Source organism: Micropterus salmoides, unplaced genomic scaffold (assembly GCF_014851395.1).
Source record: "Micropterus salmoides isolate LMB-PRFRI ecotype aquatic unplaced genomic scaffold, ASM1485139v1 Ms_hic_scaffold_9, whole genome shotgun sequence".
Classification (NCBI taxonomy): domain Eukaryota; kingdom Metazoa; phylum Chordata; class Actinopteri; order Centrarchiformes; family Centrarchidae; genus Micropterus; species Micropterus salmoides.
Window position 1 is genome coordinate 11,385,978 of NW_024044681.1, and position 20,349 is coordinate 11,406,326.

Genomic DNA, 20,349 nt, shown 5'->3' on the forward strand with positions numbered 1-20,349 from the left:
ATCGTTATGCTGACAACACTCAGTTATATTTGACTCTACAAACTAACAATCAGGGAAATATAGAAGACCTCTTAAGGACTTCAAAAGTCGGATGGCTTGTGACTTTCTCCATATGTGAGATTGCCAATTTAGGCCCAATGGGCTCTTCCAATGCTATAACTGACACTGACAATTTAGTGCTCACATATTTGTAGGGACATGTTAATTTATACCTCTTACCTTTGGGGTTGTGCCAATGTAGGCTTCATAAGACTACATGCCGAAAGCATGACTAGGTCTAGTTCTGAAGCTTGATCCTGCAGCAAGAAACCTGCCCACATCTTGTACATTTTAATGTGTCCAAGGCCCTTCATCACCCCTTCATTCACCCACCCAGCACAATACAGAAAAAAATGCTACCTGCATTACTGCCCTTCAATTAAGCCGCCAATCATCACCTCTGCACCTCTCCTCTTTCACTTACATTTTGTACAAAGAAAATTATATATTATTTATCAGTCACGTTATGTGTTTTTCTCTTTTAGTGCTTCATATGATTCAAAAAGGAGGAATGAGTAATTCAGTATACCTCTACAATCCTCAGTACTTCACACAAAAATAACAAAAGCACAATAGTAAGGGACTGTTATACTTACGTTCCTTGTTCCACTAATTAATTCAGTCATTAATGCTTTGTGCTTGTACAATCCTCAGTACTTTAATAAACTTTTTATGGATACTGAGAAACCCTTTAAATATTTCTGAGTGTGTAGTGGAATATATACACATATATGTTCAACATATTCAAGAAAGAGGTCTGTGGCCTACAAACTGCACTTGGTAATCTACTATGGAATTAATTTGTAAGTGGAAATGAAGGGCTCTGGAGCATGCAGTAAGGATGAAGTAGTAGGACAAATAGCCTATAGACTCTCTCTTGTTAACAAGTTTAATTAAATCCTTCACCTCAATGTGTCAACAGCTCTGGAGCCAGAACTATTTTGATAATTACCTTTTAGATTTTTAATGAAGGCTACTTTTACATGGCAAAATGAGTGTTGTTTAAATGTTTTTTCTTCTTTACACGTAGAGACTTATCCTTTGGTGCTAGTGTTCTTTATCCTGTATATCCTATAAGATAAAATCACAATACATATGTTATCTTATAGGGGTATTTGCCTATTTTCACAGTACATCCATCCCACCAAGCAAATCACTGCTGGTAGTGGTGGTGGGTGGGTGGGGGGATTGGCACTCATTTCAACCAAAGACATCACAGTGACAACAAGTAGTGTTTCAATTAAGCTCCAGAGTGTTGGCACAGATGGTGTAGCTGCAAGCAATGGTGACTATCTTACCATCTGTCAATCAAATATACATTTATTAAGAAAAACTCATTATATGAAGTGATCTTATCCAGATAAGTATTTCATAATGAAGCCTTGCTTTATGTACCAGAGACCTTTAACCTATTTGCTGCTTTCTAAAAAAAGTGCTGCTTACAGACGAAGGAGGATTATTCTTCATATTAAGTGCAATAAGATTGAAGCAGCTAATAATAGTCAGCTGTCTTTTTTTTGCGTTTTTTTATACCTTTGCAGAAATTATTAAGTCAAAGGTTTAAGAGTACTGAAATCTCCCATGATTTTTCATAACTCATTCAATCCCTGATTTTTTTGGTTGAGCTGACATCAGGCTATTTAATATTTTGTCATGTACATACAGTATAGCATTCCTCTTTCAAAAGTGGTTTCTCTTCAACCAATAATCCAGGTTCAGCTGCAGAACCAGACATTTGCAATGGGCATCTAAAACAGTCCAGCATCAAGTTTTATTTAGAGGCACTTCTTGCAAATCAGATTGACTGTCGTGAGGCTTATTTACATCTGTAGTGTTAGTAAATAGCATAGCTACACTAGAAAAAAATGCACACAAAACTTTGCGCTCCTAATGGTAAATTACAACAGGCTTAGTAAATATTCCCCCGTTGAAGGTACTTTGGTGATCATCAACAGCCAGTTTATCCCATGTGACTGCATATAATAATAGTAATTAGAAAAGAAAAAGCACTCATGTATAAGCACTTTTCATCCAGATGTAGCACAGTGATCACCATTATGTCATCAGTGCAACACCCCATTTGACAAAGTGGCTCCGTCGGGATAATGATGTAAAATAGATGGTGGACTACATTTCAGGGTCAGATATTTACTTTTGTCAAGCAAGTCTTAACTCACGGTTTTACCTTACTGACATCACTCCATCTATAGCGTCACCATCTTCACAGGCTGCTCACTGCACTAAGTGAATCAGGCTACCTCCATTGTAATGGCACACATGATGAAAATAAGTCAATTTAGCCTATTGAAATGGGCTTTAATTGATTTAATTAAAGGCATGTAGACACTCAGACAGAAATAGCTCAGAGCTAACAGCAGTTCCTCTACATGGTGGCCGTCTCAGTTGGCTGGATAAGGCAGGATGTGTGGGATCCTCATAACTCGAAGACAGATTTTTTTTTAAAAGAGTCTGGTCTAAATGTCAGCTTTGAGGGTGTTTCACTTTCACATAGTAGTTGCCCCTAGTGAGATTTTAGTGAATTGTACAGACATAGCCCTTGCTCTAAGACTTCAGACATCAATGGAGTGTTTCCCGAAACTACAGTAGGTTGAAACTGGTGATACTCAAAAACGTTTCTAGTTTTAAAGCTGCAAAGTAGATGGCATTTTCTTTGTGACTTACATCTGTATTTAATGAGGCAGAATTTCCAGTGGAAATGGGATGTTGTGGTGAGACACACTGGATCAAAGCAAGTTGAATACAGTGATCGCTGCCCAGATCTCTCACATTACAGCCTCCTCATTAAACAAAAAGAGGAGAAAATGGGAGGGCAGAGCTTAAGAACGACAAAGTCAATAATTAATTGAACTGATGTCCAAATTCTATACTGACGAGGGTGCTTCATTATCATGAATATGCCAATATAGATCAAGGGGAGATCTTCTCCAGCCTCTGTTTGCTACTCAGTGTCACTATATTAGGCAGCTATAGGAGAGTTGGTGTTATTGTTCACATATGAGCAGAGCTAAATTAAAATGACCATAACTGGTATTTCACAACACAGTGAAGTTTTTCTGTATGTTAAAATTACTTCATAAAAGTCTTGGTTACATTTTAATCATGTTGGAGGTTTGAAGTTAGACTAAACTGCAAAAAGCGCATATTCCACCAGCCAATTCACCCATGGATTAATCTTATTGTCTTTGTCATCCTGGCAAGATTTTAAAATCGGAAGTCTAGTTTGAGTAACAATTAATGTGTTTAAAGGCTTATGGGACACCAAAACACTGCGCAACAGTTTGTAATACTCACTGACATGATTTTACAACTCTGCACAGTTATCTCAGCAGCAATTATTTTATCTTTGGTTGCAACAATCACAAGGTAAACAACAGAAATTGAGTGTACCACAAATGTGCACTTACATATACAGTATGTGATTTGCGAACGCAAAGCTTGCCAGATGAGGTTGCATTGCAGCAGAAGATGAGGCTGGTTCAACTTTTTTTTTTGCCTAGCGACCCTTGAAAGAGCCCCTTGCATTGGCGCCCCCACTGCTTCAGTGGACCGGCTCTATTTTAATGAACTGCAACAACTGCGTACAAAGTCAATGGTGTGTCGATATGAGTTAAAATTGTATTTGAGGGAAATAGTTGTGCCTATTATTAATCAGCTTCATACATGTACAGAGAGAAGAGGAAAAAGACTGGATGGAAATAATACAATGAACTGGAGGTAAAAATTTGCTTCACTTTCTGTCTGAACACAACTTGAGGGTAGAAAGGTATGAATCCTTATGAGAAAATATAAAACAGTAACATAAATATCCAACGAAGGTTAAAATCAAGGGCAACTGGACTTGGTTGAAGATACTGGAAGACGTTTCGTCCCTCATCCAAAGGACTTCTTCAGTTCTGACTGACTGGCAGGGAAACTCAGCTATTTAACCTCAGTGGGGTCGTTGGCCAGGATCGTCGATACAGCTGGTTCGTTAGTGTTCCTGGTTGCTTGTTGACGTTAGGACTACCCGAGTCCAAGACTGAACGACCATCATTGGTATCTTCTCCTGAGGCCAATAGGTTAAGTTTGTTGAGTTTCCTGGGAAGTGATGAAAGGACCGCATTGTAAGTGGGGGATAAGTGGTGGCGTAGACCCCCTCCTCTATTCAATGACAGCTTCTCGACCCGGGTGTAAATGGCTTCCCTGACACCTCATTCAAACCATCCATCTTCTCTGTCTAAAATGTGCACCTGGTGGTCCTCAAACGAGCGTCCTCTGTCCTTCAGATGTAAGTAGACTGCAGAGTCTTGACCTGAGGAGTTGGCCCTTCTGTGTTGAGCCATGCGTTTGTGTAGTGGTTGTTTAGTCTCCCCAATATACAGGTCTGTGCATTCCTCACTGCATTGGACCGCATACACTAGATTGCTTTTCTTGTGTTTGGGTGTGCGGTCTTTGGGGTGTACCAGTATCTGTCTTAGTGTGTTCTTGGGTTTAAAAAACACAATGATGTTGTGTTTGTTGAAAATCCTCCTGAGTTTCTCTGATACTCCAGACACGTATGGAATCACAATGTTGTTGCGTTTGACCTTCTTTTCCTCCTCCCCTGTAGTTTTGTTCTTCTTGGATCTTGTGGCTGTTTTCACAAAGGTCCTCCTCAGGTCCAGTTGCCCTTGACTTTAACCTTCGTTGGATAACTATGACCTGGATGAGTGAGAATCTTCATAGACAGTAACATAAATGTTTTTTGGCTGATATACACATATTATATACATGCTGTCATCTCACAATGGAGCAACTTTAAACACCTCCCTGCTGACATGGTACTGCTCTCTTACAGTCCTTTATCAACATCCTGAGACTTGTTTAAAATCTACATGCTTTATTTAAGTAATGAGTTTGACTTAACAAACTAGCGATGATTCTTCAAAGTGAGATATGATATTTGTTCTTGTCACGTTATTTTTAATGCATTGTTGCGGCTGTATATATTTTTTCCTCTTCTGCCCTCTAGCTCTAGTTCTTCAGAAGGCCCTGAGTGCTCAATATATATAAATTCTTATTTACATCAAATGATCAATAAGGTCGGTGAAATGAGGTCTCCACCTCAAATAGTTTTACAAACTTTCAAATCACCAAGCTGCAGTTTCCCTACTTACAAAGGTTATCACACAGCAATACACAGATCTAGAAGCTGGCACATGGTTGGAAGTGGCAGAGTGAAGAGAGGGATCTCTGTCAGCAGGGGTTTTTACATTTATATGCTTTTTTAATCCAATACTGTGTATAACCCTGCACATACTGTATGGCAATTTACAAGGCAGAACCTTTTTTTAAAAATCTTAAAGTAATTTATAGGACCATGTTACATATGTTTACATTTTACCCTGTGAAAAACCCCACAAAACAGTGAAATCATTTCACAAACATATGCAGTACTGTACAGCGTATGTTGTGTATGCAAATAGACATGGTAGAGGAAGACTTAATTCATCATAAATCCATTAACAAACCACTTAAAGTTATTTGAATGGCTTTGCAATAAGCTAAACACATCTTAGTACATACAGTAGTGTCCACACAGGCACTTTGAAAAGAAAAGCATAAATGGTGTATTATAAAGGTACTAGTCCATTAATTCAGTGTGAAGGACAGCTTTACTTGTAGTAGTACAAACAAACATCAGCTATTCAACTTTTTAGCCCGAGGCAAACAAAATAGCCATGCGTTCCTATTTTGTAGCATTTCAAATTTCACAAAGTAACACCCTGCTACTTTCTTTCTTCTTTCACCTCCGCTCCGTCATGCAATAGCTTTACAGTGAACCTAAAATCAGGTAAAACAACATGGTCACCGTCATTGTCACTTTGTTCAACTACAGGCATATCATATTGTACTTCTCCACACAGCCTTAAAATTATCCAAAGCACGGCTCACTGCAGGAGGCCTGTCTGTATTGTTCTGGTTACTCAGTTTCATAAGAACTGAAAAATAATTTACAATCTTACACCTCTCTCTAAAAAACTGCCAAGCGTTTACTCACTCTGAATTTCAACAATCCCCTTGAGCTTCATTGAAAGTAAGAAACAGCCTATTAACCGCTGACAAGTGCCCTGTGTCAGCCTTCAATCTCCTGGACCTCGGACACGGCAGCCTGGAAGGCTTACAACACTTTGTTGACGTCCACATCACTGCTCCTAAGTGGTTTCACTCACACCTGCCTTTTCCAATTTGTTATCTTAGCGGGTAACAGGTCACAACTGATCTGAGGTCTATTTTACATCTCCCTGTGTTCGGCTGTAGTAGGTTCTTAATTGTCCTCCCTGACTGCTGCTGGTCTCATTTAGAATAGTTTCTTCTGACTCTGCGGAAACATGCACACAGCAATTAAACATTAACCCTGCATGTTAAAAGTTTAAACAAGGGCTTTATTTGTTCATTTTTCCCCCTGTAGCGCCAAACAAAAAGTATGACCTTGATACCAAGGATTTTTTCAGTTCAGCGATTTCTGAAGAAGTTCATGGGTTTTTGGAAAAGTTGCTGTGGTCAAAAAGCGCCATTTGCTTCCTTCACAGTTGGCTATCCAAGTTTTTCAAATTTTGCAATATGTTTACTTTGCACAGTACAAAATATTCTCTCAACTGAGTTATTGCAAATGCATGGTTTTGTTATAAAAAGTTGAGTGTTGGGTAACATAAAAATAGGATTTTTGGTTGCATTATGGGAAATACAGCTCTTCTAGATCTTGAGCCATACTAGGAACTAAAAGTCAAGTTATCTCTGCATGTCTGTAACAATCTTTGTCTTGGAACCGTAATACTAAACCTCTGGAGTACCTCTTTAGTCGTATAGTTGACTCTTACAAGATGTAATGAAGTATTTCACTGAACTTAGAGCCTTCTGAACTGTGGCTTCTGATCTATGGCAGACTAGTCTTCCATTATATTAGCAGGTGGCAATGGAACAGTGGATAAGACATACAAGACACACATACCTTTAGTGTGGGAGACCTGGGGTCAATTCCTGCTGCGACACGTCCACCATTGCGTCCCTGAGCAAGACACTTAACCCCTAGTTGCTCCAGAGGTGTGCGACCTCTGGTATAGCAATTGTAAGTTGCCTTGGATAAAAGTGTCAGCTAAATGACTTACTATATTACATTAACTGTCTTTTTTTCCATGTTAATGAGGCAGAATAAATAAATTATGCATTAAGAAAAATGTTAATAATGAGACTTTACATCTACTGCCATGCTAGAGGCTTTGTGAGACAGTATGCTAACATACTCAAAATGATAATGCTAACATGCTGCTGCTAAGAAGGTATCGTCTATGGGTATAATGTACACCATCTTAGTTTAGCGTGGTGGCACGCTAACATTTCCTTAACACAGAGTAATGGCAATGGGAATTTTGAACTGATGATGGCTCAATGAACATGCTAAGTGATCACCAAAGTTATGACAATTCATCCTGAAGGAAATCCATTCCATAGTGAAAAAGACATTTCACAAAATAAAAAAAGTGAATCTCATGGTGGAGCTAAGAGGAGAGACTGTGTGAAAATGTGCGTAATTATTATCCCATTTATTTAAATACTGCTTTTCTTTCCTCTGCATGATGCCGGCTTTTCACTCCACTGTCCAGCGTGGCCATTCGGAACAAGTGCCCCGGCAAACATAAATTAGTAGTATATGGGAGGAATTGCAGTGGAAACTATAACAGGGAACAGAAATGTGGATGATCTTAACATTGTTATGATTCACATGTTTTTCAATCCAGCGTGATCAGCATTTATTTAGTTTATTGTCTTTATCAGATGTGCAAATTGTTATGCTCTCTAAAGGTGCCAGTATATTGTCTTCACAGAGCTTTACAAGGCTTTGTCTCCCTCATGGCTTGATATATGGCTGATTCACTTCCTCTCTATAATTGCAGTCATGCCTTGTCGTATCCCTCCCCGTCATCCCACACATATTAAAGTAAATAGCAGCGTAAAGAGCATTTTTCTGAAGCAGCACCTCCCTCCAAACAAAAACAAGTTTCCTGCCCTTATCAGTGAATCAGACACTGTCTCACTATTCAATTGCAGATCCAAGACCTGTTTATTCAGCACCGCCTACACTACAACCTACCTTAACACTCCACCGCAGTCTTTCAATCTCTTCCTTCTTCTGCAGACTGCCCTTTCATTGCCCGGTACGCCCACACACTCGTGTGTGGGAGCACACAAACACACACACATTCTGGCTCTCTTTTACATAAAAAGGTTTTATAAAAACTTGTCTTCATTTGTAATCCCTGCATTACAGTAAATGGAAGAACGCCTGAGAAGTGCTTTCTTTATATTGTTCACATTGTCATATTTCAGCTCTAATTATTGATGGAATGTCTAAAGGACTTCCCCACAAGGCTATTCAAAAAGGATGAAGTGAGTAGCTGCTATGTCGTGGCGACAGCAAAAATCAATTGTGATTCAAATCTTAACAGCTAGTACCTTCTTGGACTGTGTCCTTGTGTTTATTTACGGTTACATTTGTGTGTGTCATCATCTTAAATTAATAGTTCAACATTTGGGGACATATTCTTATTTGTTTTCTTCATGAGAGTTGGATGAGAAGATGGACATCAATCTCATATCTGTTTTGTGCAAATATGGAATTTGGAAGCAGTTAGCCTAGCGTAGCATAAAGACTGGAAGCATGGGGAAACAGCCTGGCTCTGTCCAAAGTGAAAAAAATATGTTAATATTGCCAACACAAAATTCACAAATTAACATGTGTCTTATTTGTTTCATCCGTACATTAACATAGATGTAAAAACTGCAATTTTAAAAAGGGACGATAACGTACTGTAACAATTTCTTGACAAATAACAGTTTATCCATCCGCCCAGATTCTCTGGCTATTGCACAGGTTGCAAGATTTGGTGAGTTAGCACGAGTTTTGGTTATAGTTTCCGTACAGGCATGATGGTACCAAACCTCTTAACCTCACTGTGATGAAAATACTGCCAAGATAACTGTGTCCCCCTGCTTCCAGTCTTTATGCTAAGCTAGTTTAAGCTACCCAGGTCCTGACTCCACTCTTCTCATCTTTCCCTCAGAGAGCCTATGGTAGCTCCACTTATGAACCTGCAGAGCTGCAGTCTCTTTTCATTCAACTTTCACTGTAAATTTCCAGCTAAACTGAGGCTTATCGTTGACCCTTTTCTCTCTCTCTCTCGCCTGTCATTCACCGGTCTTGTGCAGAGTTTAGCGTGCATGCCATGCTGCCGACAACTGCATGCACGTCGCGGTTCCTTGCGGGTCTATTTCAAGTAGCAGGCTATTTAAAAACGATAAAATATTCTTTGTGTGGTTCATCAACGATGAAAAATTACCTGAAAGTCCCGTGAGGTGCGGCCAACTCGGCACAACACCAGTGAAGCTGGGGCTCAGTCTCTTTTGCCACTACACACATACACACTACTCCTACTCATGCACACTAACAACCCAGGGTTAGGGTTACAATTTTGGATTTATTTATGCACTTTAAAAACATTTATTGAAAGTTTTATTCTTTTTACATTTTTTTACAGCATTAAACATTGAAATGTGTATTGTAATAGGCTGTATATTAATTATTGGGAGAAAACTGGTAGCTCTATGTAAAATCAGACGTTAAGCACCCCCATATCACCAAAATGGCATGATCCTTGTTTCACTGCAAAGCTTCGACTGTGAGATTGACAGTCGAATCAGGCTCCGCCCATCGAAGCATGGAATCTTTGACTATTCGGGGTCAGCCCTATATTTTACATATGTTATTTACTTTTGCTCTCAGTGTTGGTGAAGGTGTACCACTCACCATGTGGAAGTGTTAACATAGTGGATGCGTTGAAACTTCTACTTAATTTCTCTGTCTTTATCAGGGAATTGTGTGAATTTGTGGGCAGAAACACCTGCTGAAGTGATCCATGCCTTGCTTGAAGTCAACACGCAAATTCAAAGCTTTGGAATTCAGACTAGTTTACTTATTATCTCAAACTGGAATTCAATTAAAGCCAAATGTAAACAAATGAATAACTAGTGAGTGATGAAAATGACTGTATAAACAGAACATTGAAATTCAGCAGGGGAATTAATCAGTTTTCATTCTAATACTGTTTCAACAAAAGATATTCAGCAGCACTCTCAGCTGTGTAAACCAAACCATTTCAGAAAGCCTACTTTGACTTTTTCCCTTTTTAGTTGTTTCCATCTGGTGTTTTTTGTCTTGTTTTATATGCATGTTAATTTCATTGTTTTAACTTTAATTTCACATGATGATATTTGTCTTTTCTCCTCCACCTTACTCTTTTGCATGCTCTCATCGTCTCTGTGTGTCGCTGCTTTATGTTTGCTGGAAAACAGCTTCCTGTCCCCAGATACAAGAAGGTAAGCCACTGAGATAAGCTCAAATCCCAACCAGTCCCTACCAATCAATGCTTAGTCTTATCCAACCAACATCCAAACCCAGTGAACCCTGACTTCATATACTGCTAGCTTGTGAGCCACCTCCACGGTCAAATTAATAGAACGGAGTAAAAAGTACAATATTTGCCTTGTAGTGGAGTAGAAGTATAAAATATCAGAAAACGGAAATTTCCTATTTGAGTAATGTACTTGTTACTTTCCACCACTGTCCATGTGTTGCATTAGAGCTGCATTGGAGCTATTATATCCATCAACAGCATACTTAAAATTCAAGTGTGCTTTATTAGTACAGTACATTGAGTACATTTTTTCTAATGTAACCACATTAAATACTCTAAAACTAGTTAAAATGAATAGAGTGGGACACAAACAGTGATGGTGACACTTTCTTGTAGAGGTAAAATTGGACGTTAGTGCATCAGATGTTATGCTGCATTGTATTTAGGTCTCTTGAGGCTGCTGTCTGGAGTCTGTGCCTGTTCTGTAATGGATATCTATGGTATGATTGCTGAATTTTAACGAAAATTGGCAGCTTTGGAAAAAGGACCTTGCTCTATGATTCAGATGGACTGGCATCAAAAATATTCAAAACTGTTGTTTTAGATTGTTGGAAGGGTTAGGGTTTGTCCTGCAATGTAGCTACTGGAAATATATAAATAAGTGTGTCCTATATTTCTGCAAGCTTATCCATGAGAATTTAAAAAATAAAAATAAAATGCATGCAGCAGCATTGCAGTGACAAGAAAGTTCCCATTACCTGTTTAGATGCTAGTTAGTCAGCTTCTCTGCTATGTTTTCCCCCCAAACTCAATGACACATTATCAATGACATGACTGACACTGAAACAAATGTGTCCCAGTGTGACACCCCCCAACTCCAGCCCGCCCCTCTTTAAGCCTCTCGATCATTGACAACATTGACATTCATTGGTGACGAATGGGACCCATCTGCCAACTCTCCATATTGCCTACTTCCATCCCTCCTAGAACGCCTCAACTAGCCTTGACCTGAGCACCTGCACTGATCCCAGGTGTCCCCTGAAGCATTAACCCCTTCTTTAACATGACTGTGTGTCAGCATCCTCTAGGTGAGATCAATGCCCTGTCTCACGCAGGTCCTGTTATCTGTGGCTCCTGTTGATTGATGTTTCCTCCACCTGCATGTTATCAGGCCAGTCAGATATGCTAATGAAGACGTATGCCCTGGCTGATGAAGAGGCTGAGAGATAACACTGTGGAAAATAAGCCCCCACATACGGCTTGGAAAATACACATGAACCAAACATAAGTTACAAGGCTCTATATATAAATAAGATGAACCTTTGATTAATCCTATGAGAAAAACAAAAGAAAACAATATAATGCACAGAACTATAAAAATAAAAATAAAAATAATCCAAACTGAATAATAACTAAACACATGTTGGATTTTCTTGCTCACAGATTATCCAAATGTTTTAACTGTTCACGTTTTTAAACTAAATGCAGTTCACAGTCAACATTCAATAAAAATCTTGGGATTGTTGGAAATGTGTCTTTAACCCAAAATATGGCTTACTAAATATGAAATTTGTTTGTTAGTGCTGGAGGTGTGCAGTACATCAATCTAATCAAAGTTGAATCCTCAAGCTGAACTGAGCTGAGGATTGAGGACTGAGTTTATCTAAACCACATTTTATTTGGTGGTAAAGTACAGGTTTCATGCTGTTAAAAATATGTGAATAATAACTATTGACTACTATATGGGCAGTAAACATTATTGAAATTTCAGCAACTACTTTAAGTCTTACTGTACCAACCATGGCCTAAACAAAGAAACATAACTCTGCAGGACAGTGTCAGCTAAATAAATGTAATGTCACACATTGGTTTATGTGTGGATGGACATGTTTACTGTGTAACCCAGACACGCCATGCTATGGGGGTGGGGTTATTTACAACCTGTCTGAAAGCTCATGTTTCTTTCCTCATCTGGTTTTTAAATGTGCTGTTCCCATATTGCCGCAATAAATTTGATAGGTACAATGTTGTTTTTAGCACCAGGATGGATGATTATTTATACTCAAGACTTTGAAGACTTTTACTTGTAGTGGAGTCATTTTACCCTAAGTTAACGCTACTTTTACTTGAGTATAAGATCTGATTTTCTGTTTAAAAAACCAGAGTTTTCAGAACAACTCCATCACCAAACTGGACACCGCCACACATGCCAAGCCCCACTACACCCCTCATTTCCTCTGAATGATGCCATGGAAGCTCATCATTCTCAAAACAAAAAGAGCTCAACTTAATTTCACAGCATTTAAAGGCTGTTATTCAAGGGAACTGCTATGAATGAGTATGTGTGAGATGGGAGGTGTGTGGATACACTGATGCATGTTACCCATCTGCCTTCCGCAGTGGTCATTTTTCTCCAACCCTCGGTAATTATGATCAACCGGAGTATTCACAGTGTGCTCGCGCAATCAGCAGCGTGACACAGCTGTCTGTTCATCCCAATCCAACTCCACATAATGCCTCCGCTTAAATGATACCTCAGGGGTTTGCTGAAGGCAACAATAGAGGTAGATGAAGACAGCACATTAACCTCTCCAATCAACCCTCATTGTGCTATCTCAATAACTTTGTTGTGTGGAAAGTCCAAAAAATATGGCAAAAATGTCAGCAAGAAGTGTAACATGTCAACACCCAGTGGAGCACATAACAGTAGAAAATGAAAATCAATGAACAAAGAGCTGCAGGCAAAGTTACAGTTTTAGAAGATGTTAAGCTTTGAGCTGGTTTATATTCCTATTTTTTGCACCTAGATAAAAAAAAAAGAGTTCAGTTTTTATTTCAGATCAAATATGTTATATATAGCTGAATATTTTACATGTTTAGTTCGTCCAGGCTGCTGGTTGGAGAAGGGAGGCGAAGAAAAGAAATAAGATTGAAGAGAATGGGTCATGGTTGGTACAGATATTAATGTTGTAAGGCACTGTAGACAGCAGAATCTTTCTGCCTCTTAGCTTTGCCTTGTTTTTGTTGTTGAATTTCACAGTCCCCAGTGTGGCAGCAGGGCTACAGACATGTCTCAATGCATGCATCTGACTATAATTAAAGATATTTACAACCAAGGTTATATTCATGCCTATCCAGCATATCCACTAAAAAAGCCTCCAACTAGAAGGAACACTGTACTCTGCTACACAAATTGTTTGACCTTAAGATGGACTGAATTGCAATGTTTAAAAACTTCCAAAACAAGATATACTAAATATTTCCAGCCGCACTGTTAAGCCCTCTGGCAACTCACGACTTGGCCATCATGACAAATTTTGATAGGTTTGTTTGTTTTATGTTTGACTGAAGTTATGATTTTATCACTGCTTTCCCAAGATGCAAACAAATAAAGACCTTGGGCAATATGTGAATGCACATTTAATGATGATAAAAGAAATATGGGGGCTTGTTTTGAGCTTAATAAAAAAATACATAGCAACCCAGTGGACTGCATTACTGATACATTTAGTCAATTATTCATTTTATTTGTTCAATGCAGTCTCTCATTTAATACGGATAATGTTAGACGAGTATTCACAAATATTATCTAGCATCAGAAGTGATTTTTCCTCCCTAGCTGCCTTGCTAACCAACTATTCTTATACACTGTAGGAACAGCCAACCGGCTGTGTGTGGAGAGTAATCTGTAAAACATTTAGATAAACTTTTGCTGCCAATGGCTGTTGATAACTGAATAATGTTCACCAGTAATTACAGTATATTATCTATGACAAAACTAAACAACTATGTATTCACCTAACAGAGACATGCAGACTGGAATCTGTTAAAAAATATTAGGAAGTATTTTAATTTAATGGCATCAGTTGCGGGTAGTTGTTATTTGATGTCACATTATGGATGGGGAAGCCATTTCCCACACTTCAAAATCCATATTCGTTCCATCATTTACTGTTTCAGTTTGATTCATTCACTAAAATCTCTCTGAATGGTGTTCTTCTTTACAGCTTCCAAAAACTAGACGAGAGAAGAGGGTTGATCAAAATGTTGATAAGCTTATCTGAGGTTTCTTATTAGCTTGCACTGACAGCGGTTAAGCTTAACAAGCAGCAAGGGGTAGACAGAGTGGTTAATGCCCCAGGATTTGCCTCTCAGCCTAGATACAGGTTCTACATTATTAAAGGAAGTTATTTGCTATATGCAGCCGTAGAGGAAACCTGTATGCACTACTCAGGGCTGAAAAACTACTGCCACCTCATCTGCAAGTTTTTCCTGGTTAAAATTATTATTAATATAATAATAATAATGCTGCTGAAAATATGCTTAAATTGATCAATTATCATCTATTAAAGTATCAGGTTTCCATCAAGGAACATGATGAGGGTAATAATATTCCAAGAAAAAAATACTCTCAAATACTGCAGACATTTATAAGATATAATATGTGATGCATTCTTTCAAGTGGCTTCGTTGCAGTCCCTCATATCTGCTTTACTGTCTGAAAGCTCCACCTCATCTATTATGTCTGCACTGACTTTGTCTTGTAATATTAATGACTGAATTTACCATAAATTTACCACTTTTATCTCAGAATATCTCTGCTTTTTTTTTAAAACTTAGAATGGCCCTAATACACAGTCATATTTGTTATGAATGTATACAAATGCAGAACACTGCATTCAGGTTGGATTGTTATTTTCTTACATTTTCTCACCTTTACTTTTCATGCATAACCTTTTAAATTTGCCAATTCAGCCTGTTAGCAAGAATGTTTATACCAGCTGCTGTTGGGCTGGCAGCAAAGTACATAAGCACTGACAATGGAGTTTTCATTCATTAATTCACCTGTAACTGTATTCATATGTTGACACATCACCTAAGATGCATCAAAACATTAATTATGCTTTATAGTATATGTCATGAACATTGTCATGCTTCATTAGCATCAGAAAAATAGCCAGTGACTCTTCATTGTGGCTTCAGCAAGAATTACCACCATGTTGTATAACAATGCCATGTGAGATACTCTCATTTCATCTTTGTTTTAATTTTTACAGTAATCTGTAATATTACAGCTGGATATAAGCCACAGACAGTGGCAACAAATTCCAAAAAGGACAGGACTAGTCCTATCAAACAGCACATTTAATCCTGCTGAAGTCTTACTTGTGTAGACATACTTGTCCGTCACATACCTAACCTAAATGAAAACAAAATGACCCAGAGAGAATACCTCTCATCTAGTCAGTATTTCCTCATAAACTGATTTAATTGTCTGTTTTTCATAATGTCTCTGTCTGGACCTTCAGTGTCCTCCCTTGAAATGTCAGACACAGTAGGATGTGCTTTCAAAATGTGGACATGTTTAGAGAGTCCGCTAAAGAAATTAGTGTCACTATGGTTGTATTTTCTGCAGACAGGATCTAAAGCAGCAGTGTGTTATTAGAGACACAGTTGAGTGTGTCATTTTGCTGCCAGTAATTCCTGCTGAGTGCTGGGCTTTGAGCCGAGCTCCTCTATTAAGCCTGATAATTGTGGGTGAAAAGACGTCATATTTGTTTTGTTTTTCCCTTTTTGGTCCATTAAAGAGAGAACATAAAGACAGGGAACAATTAAAATAATGGCACTAAGCTTGTAAAGAATATTTTTTTTGCATGATGGCTGTTTTCAGTGATGTGTGGAATCTTTATTATTTGCCAGATGAGAAATGAAATCTTTGTATTGTGAGATCGTAAAGCCACTGGGTTATTATGCCTTATTATTCTTTATTCTGTGTGCTAATATACTGTATATATGGTTTATTATCCAGGATGTCTAATTTTACTGTGTGTGTTCCTGTCTGTGGAATGCTGCAGTAACAAGTGACTGGTCATATAAGATAAAGTGAGAGCCTCTTCTGCCAGTACACTCATAGACGCTACGCCTACACATGCGCACTGGTGACCCAGGGTTTGGGTTAAAATTTTTGATTTATTCAGCATTCAACACTGAAATGTTTATTGTTAATAAGCTGTATATTAACTTATTGGGAGAAAACTGGTAGCTTCGACTGTGAGATTGACAGTCGAATCAGGCTCCGCCCATCGAAGCATCGAATCTTCGACTATTTTGGGTCAGCTCTAATAATTTCAAACCTTCCATTTATTATTTGCTTCAATTATCCACGAAACACATTGCAAACCATAGTGGACAAACTAGTACAGGTGGTAAATATTTTCTACCATTGCCTTTTCCAACAACACTGAGGATGACATCTAATCTAATATTGATTGCATGATTTTGTTACCGAAGCAAACACAACCACTACTGTTCTTGAAGCCACCATGAAAAGCTCCCCCTGCTGCTCAAAAAACTATAACATTTTGCGACAAATTGTAGTATACTGCATTTCTGTGTCTGCTGTGCACCCTGAGAATCAAGACAACAGTTTCTTTAGCAATCACACAGGGTGAATTCAATTGACAAAGAGGCACAGATAACAATTTCCCACTGACAGAAGCCTCAATAGACCAGAATTCCACACAGTGCAGCCATAAAAAAATAAAAATAAAATAAATCTACTTGCCTACAGACAGGGACACATCTCTCACTTTTTCTATAGTATTACTAAAATACAGTGCAGGGAGAATGATTTACAACCAACTGTCTCTACTGCGTGAGGAAATACCTCCACAAAAAATGCTGATCTTAAACTGAAATTAGATGCCGTTTCTAAATCAACAGCTTCATGGCTGGCTGTGATTTCTCTCAAATCTTAAACATACGATGTACAAGAAGAAAGAATAGCGCTGCATTCTGCTACACAATATTTTAAACATTGTCACATTTCCGTGTGCTCTCCTTGACACACCAAATAAATATGAAAGATATTTTAAATATAAAAAGTGTGAAATCATTTCTCTAACACGGTCAATTCTGAAGCCCCTGCAGAGTGAGGGGCAGGCTGTCTGAGAGTTGGCATATACAGACAGTACATCCAGCTAAAATGATACAGGAGCAGTTTAGTCCATCTTACTGTAACCTTATATCATGTTTCCCCTCTGCATTTGGCCCCTTTAACCCACTTTCTTCACCCTCATACATTATTTTATGTCTTCTTCTTTACATATTTAGCTACACTCTATATCCACTGACACATAGCCTACTCCCACATTCACCTCAGCTCCTCTATATGTTCTGTATGGTGTCTGTCTATTGTGTTATACTGTATGTTCTGTTTCTGTTGACTAAAGAAGGTGGGGGAAGAAAGCCTCTACTACAAACTCGAGTTGAGGGGGCTTTGGAAGAAGTGCCCATTTAAGAGACATGGTGGGTCTAATGAACTTCGGGACGAAACAAGTTGTTGATCAATTAGTCCTCTTTTACCTTAACGGAATAGAGGGTCTAAGGATAGATGATGTCGTATACTGAGGACTATTTGTGAGACTGGGCTATGTAAATAAAGACTTACTCAAAAAAATAAACTCATAGAAACTAAAGGCTAAATGTTCACTGTTACCTGTACAAATTGAATATCTATTGGTTTAAGAGTATTGGTCTGACATTTAAATTTGCATCCCTGAATGAAAGACGCAATTGAGTTGTATTAGGAGAATTGTAGGAACCAGTTTTTTCTTCCCCATAATTAAGACTAAAAGTCAGGGAAATCTCTACATCTGCTACTTCACTTTTGAGTAGTCTTTTGTTTTTTTTTTAAATCTCTCTCTCTCTCTTTCTCTCTCTCTCTCTCTCTCTCTCTTTCATGAGTCCCCATGCTTTATGGGACTGCAATACTAAATCACTGGGGAGCCCCATTAAAGGGTATTCTACTAATTGTGCACATAAAGGTCAGTTCAGTCATGGACAGTACTCTGATCAAAAGTCAGAACATCTTTGCCTCTGCTGGTTTTTGACCCTTTCCTTCCACTTTCTGGAAGGAACCCTTTAAAGACCAAACAGCACACAATCTTCGATTTATTCATTTTGGACACATTGTGATAATTGTTGTTGTCATTTAAGACATTTGAACAGAATTTATTTTAAGAACTTGTGCATCAACTCTGCTTACTCTAATTCAAACCAAACACCAATTTCTGTAATAGTAACTCATTTATCATTTATAATTGTTCACAACATTTGTCATATTGATATGTATGATTAACATATCAATTATCACAATTGTATGGGAGAGTGGCAACAAGGGATGGACCCAAATGCAGACAGTCAAGAAGGCAGGATGATATTAGTAATTTAATATTGGAGATAGCTTACAGGCAGGTCCAGGTGACAGACACTCAACAGCAAAGACAAGAACGCAACTAAGACTAACTGACTGAGGGACAGAGGATCTGTGACTGTATATGTACAGAGTGGCTGATGCAGGTGAGGAGGTGGGCGGGGAAGGCCAGCTGAGGTGATTGCAGAGCAGATGGGAGTGGCATAATATGTAATAACAGGAGAAACGTCTGAAGGCATCTGGTGGCCAGGTAAAGAATAACATCAATGGGGCATGTGAGAGTGGAGATGTGGCTGAAGAGAAGAACATTGACGGGCATTGTGACACCAATTAAAATACAGTACATATCAAAACCTTGAAACATTACTTTTAGTGATTTTCATGTTTTTAAAGTGGTATTGAATGATCACATATTTTTGGCTTATGAAAAAATTTTGAACATGTAGGTAGAGTGTCAAAAGTCACTTTCATAAAGCTAAAGCAACACTGATGAACATTGACCTGACAGCGATGATATGATAATGGCCCACACTAATCTTCAGCCTATAAAACATACTCATTTGTGGATTAAATTTCAGCTTTTACCTTGAAAGGAGTTGGCAACCTGAAAAATCTCGTAACACCACATGGGCAAAGAAAAGCAAACAAAACCTATAAGTCCCTTTTTTTATGATTACATATGTTGATTGAGGTTTCCCAGCTGCAGTTTACCTCAGTTCTTCTGTTTATTTCTCTGAAAACCCTTTAGGTCCTTTCACTTTACTTTACTCAGTGGGCACCCACATGGTGTTGTTTTATTTGGTCATTGTATTAGTGACCTTTACATCCTATTCCCTTTGAGTGTCATTGATTTGCTTTTCAAAGGAATATAAAAACCTCCTTTTTTCGGTTAGTTCCCCTATTCACTTCAGTGTTGATCTTTCCAGCTGAGGGTGGTACTTTACTGAATGCCTCATTCACTTCAGTGACACAGATTTGACTGAACCATTGAAGAAGTAGCATGTGGAGTATATACAAACATTGTAGGAGGAGAACATGTTGAAGAAAATTGGAAATAGGGCAACACTGCTGATATTTTTAACGGACTTCACATGCTGCGGATCTCACACTTTGAGTTGCTCCTTGTTAGACAAGTTAGTGTTCAATGCAGATCTAAATGGCAAGTGCAAAGCAAGACCCAACTTGTGTGAAAAATTAACCTAAAGTAGTTTAGATGGTGACTACATGCAGCTCAATTTGATGCTGATGCTGTTTGTATGTTATGTTTTCTATCATATTTGGATTGATTGTGAATATTCAAGTTCTCCCGAAGATTATTTCCCATGATGATGATCCCATGATCGTTTGTTTAGTGCTGTCAGGTTAAAATTTTCCTTTGACCAACACATATCTTGAAAACTATTGGGTAAAATAATAGGTTCAAAATGTTGATGTTGATTGATGAGCAGTGCCGTCTATCCATGCATCCAACACTTTGGTCCACAGCAGGAAGTCTCTAGATTTTAATTAAATTTGATGTTGATGTTCACGATGACAATATGATGAATTTTAATCCCCTTACCTTTCCTTGTGCACCAGGCCAACATTCTCATTCCAAATCCCAGTTGTCAGATTGTCATGAATTTGACTGAGCACATTATGGTC

General features: G+C 38.3%; 1 protein-coding gene across 1 annotated transcript in view; it reads left to right on the forward strand.

Annotated features, from left to right (window-relative positions):
• Positions 1-20,349, forward strand: part of doc2b (double C2-like domains, beta) — a 126,465-nt gene that overhangs the window by 68,421 nt on the left and 37,695 nt on the right. The gene's annotated exons all lie outside the window — the stretch shown is intronic.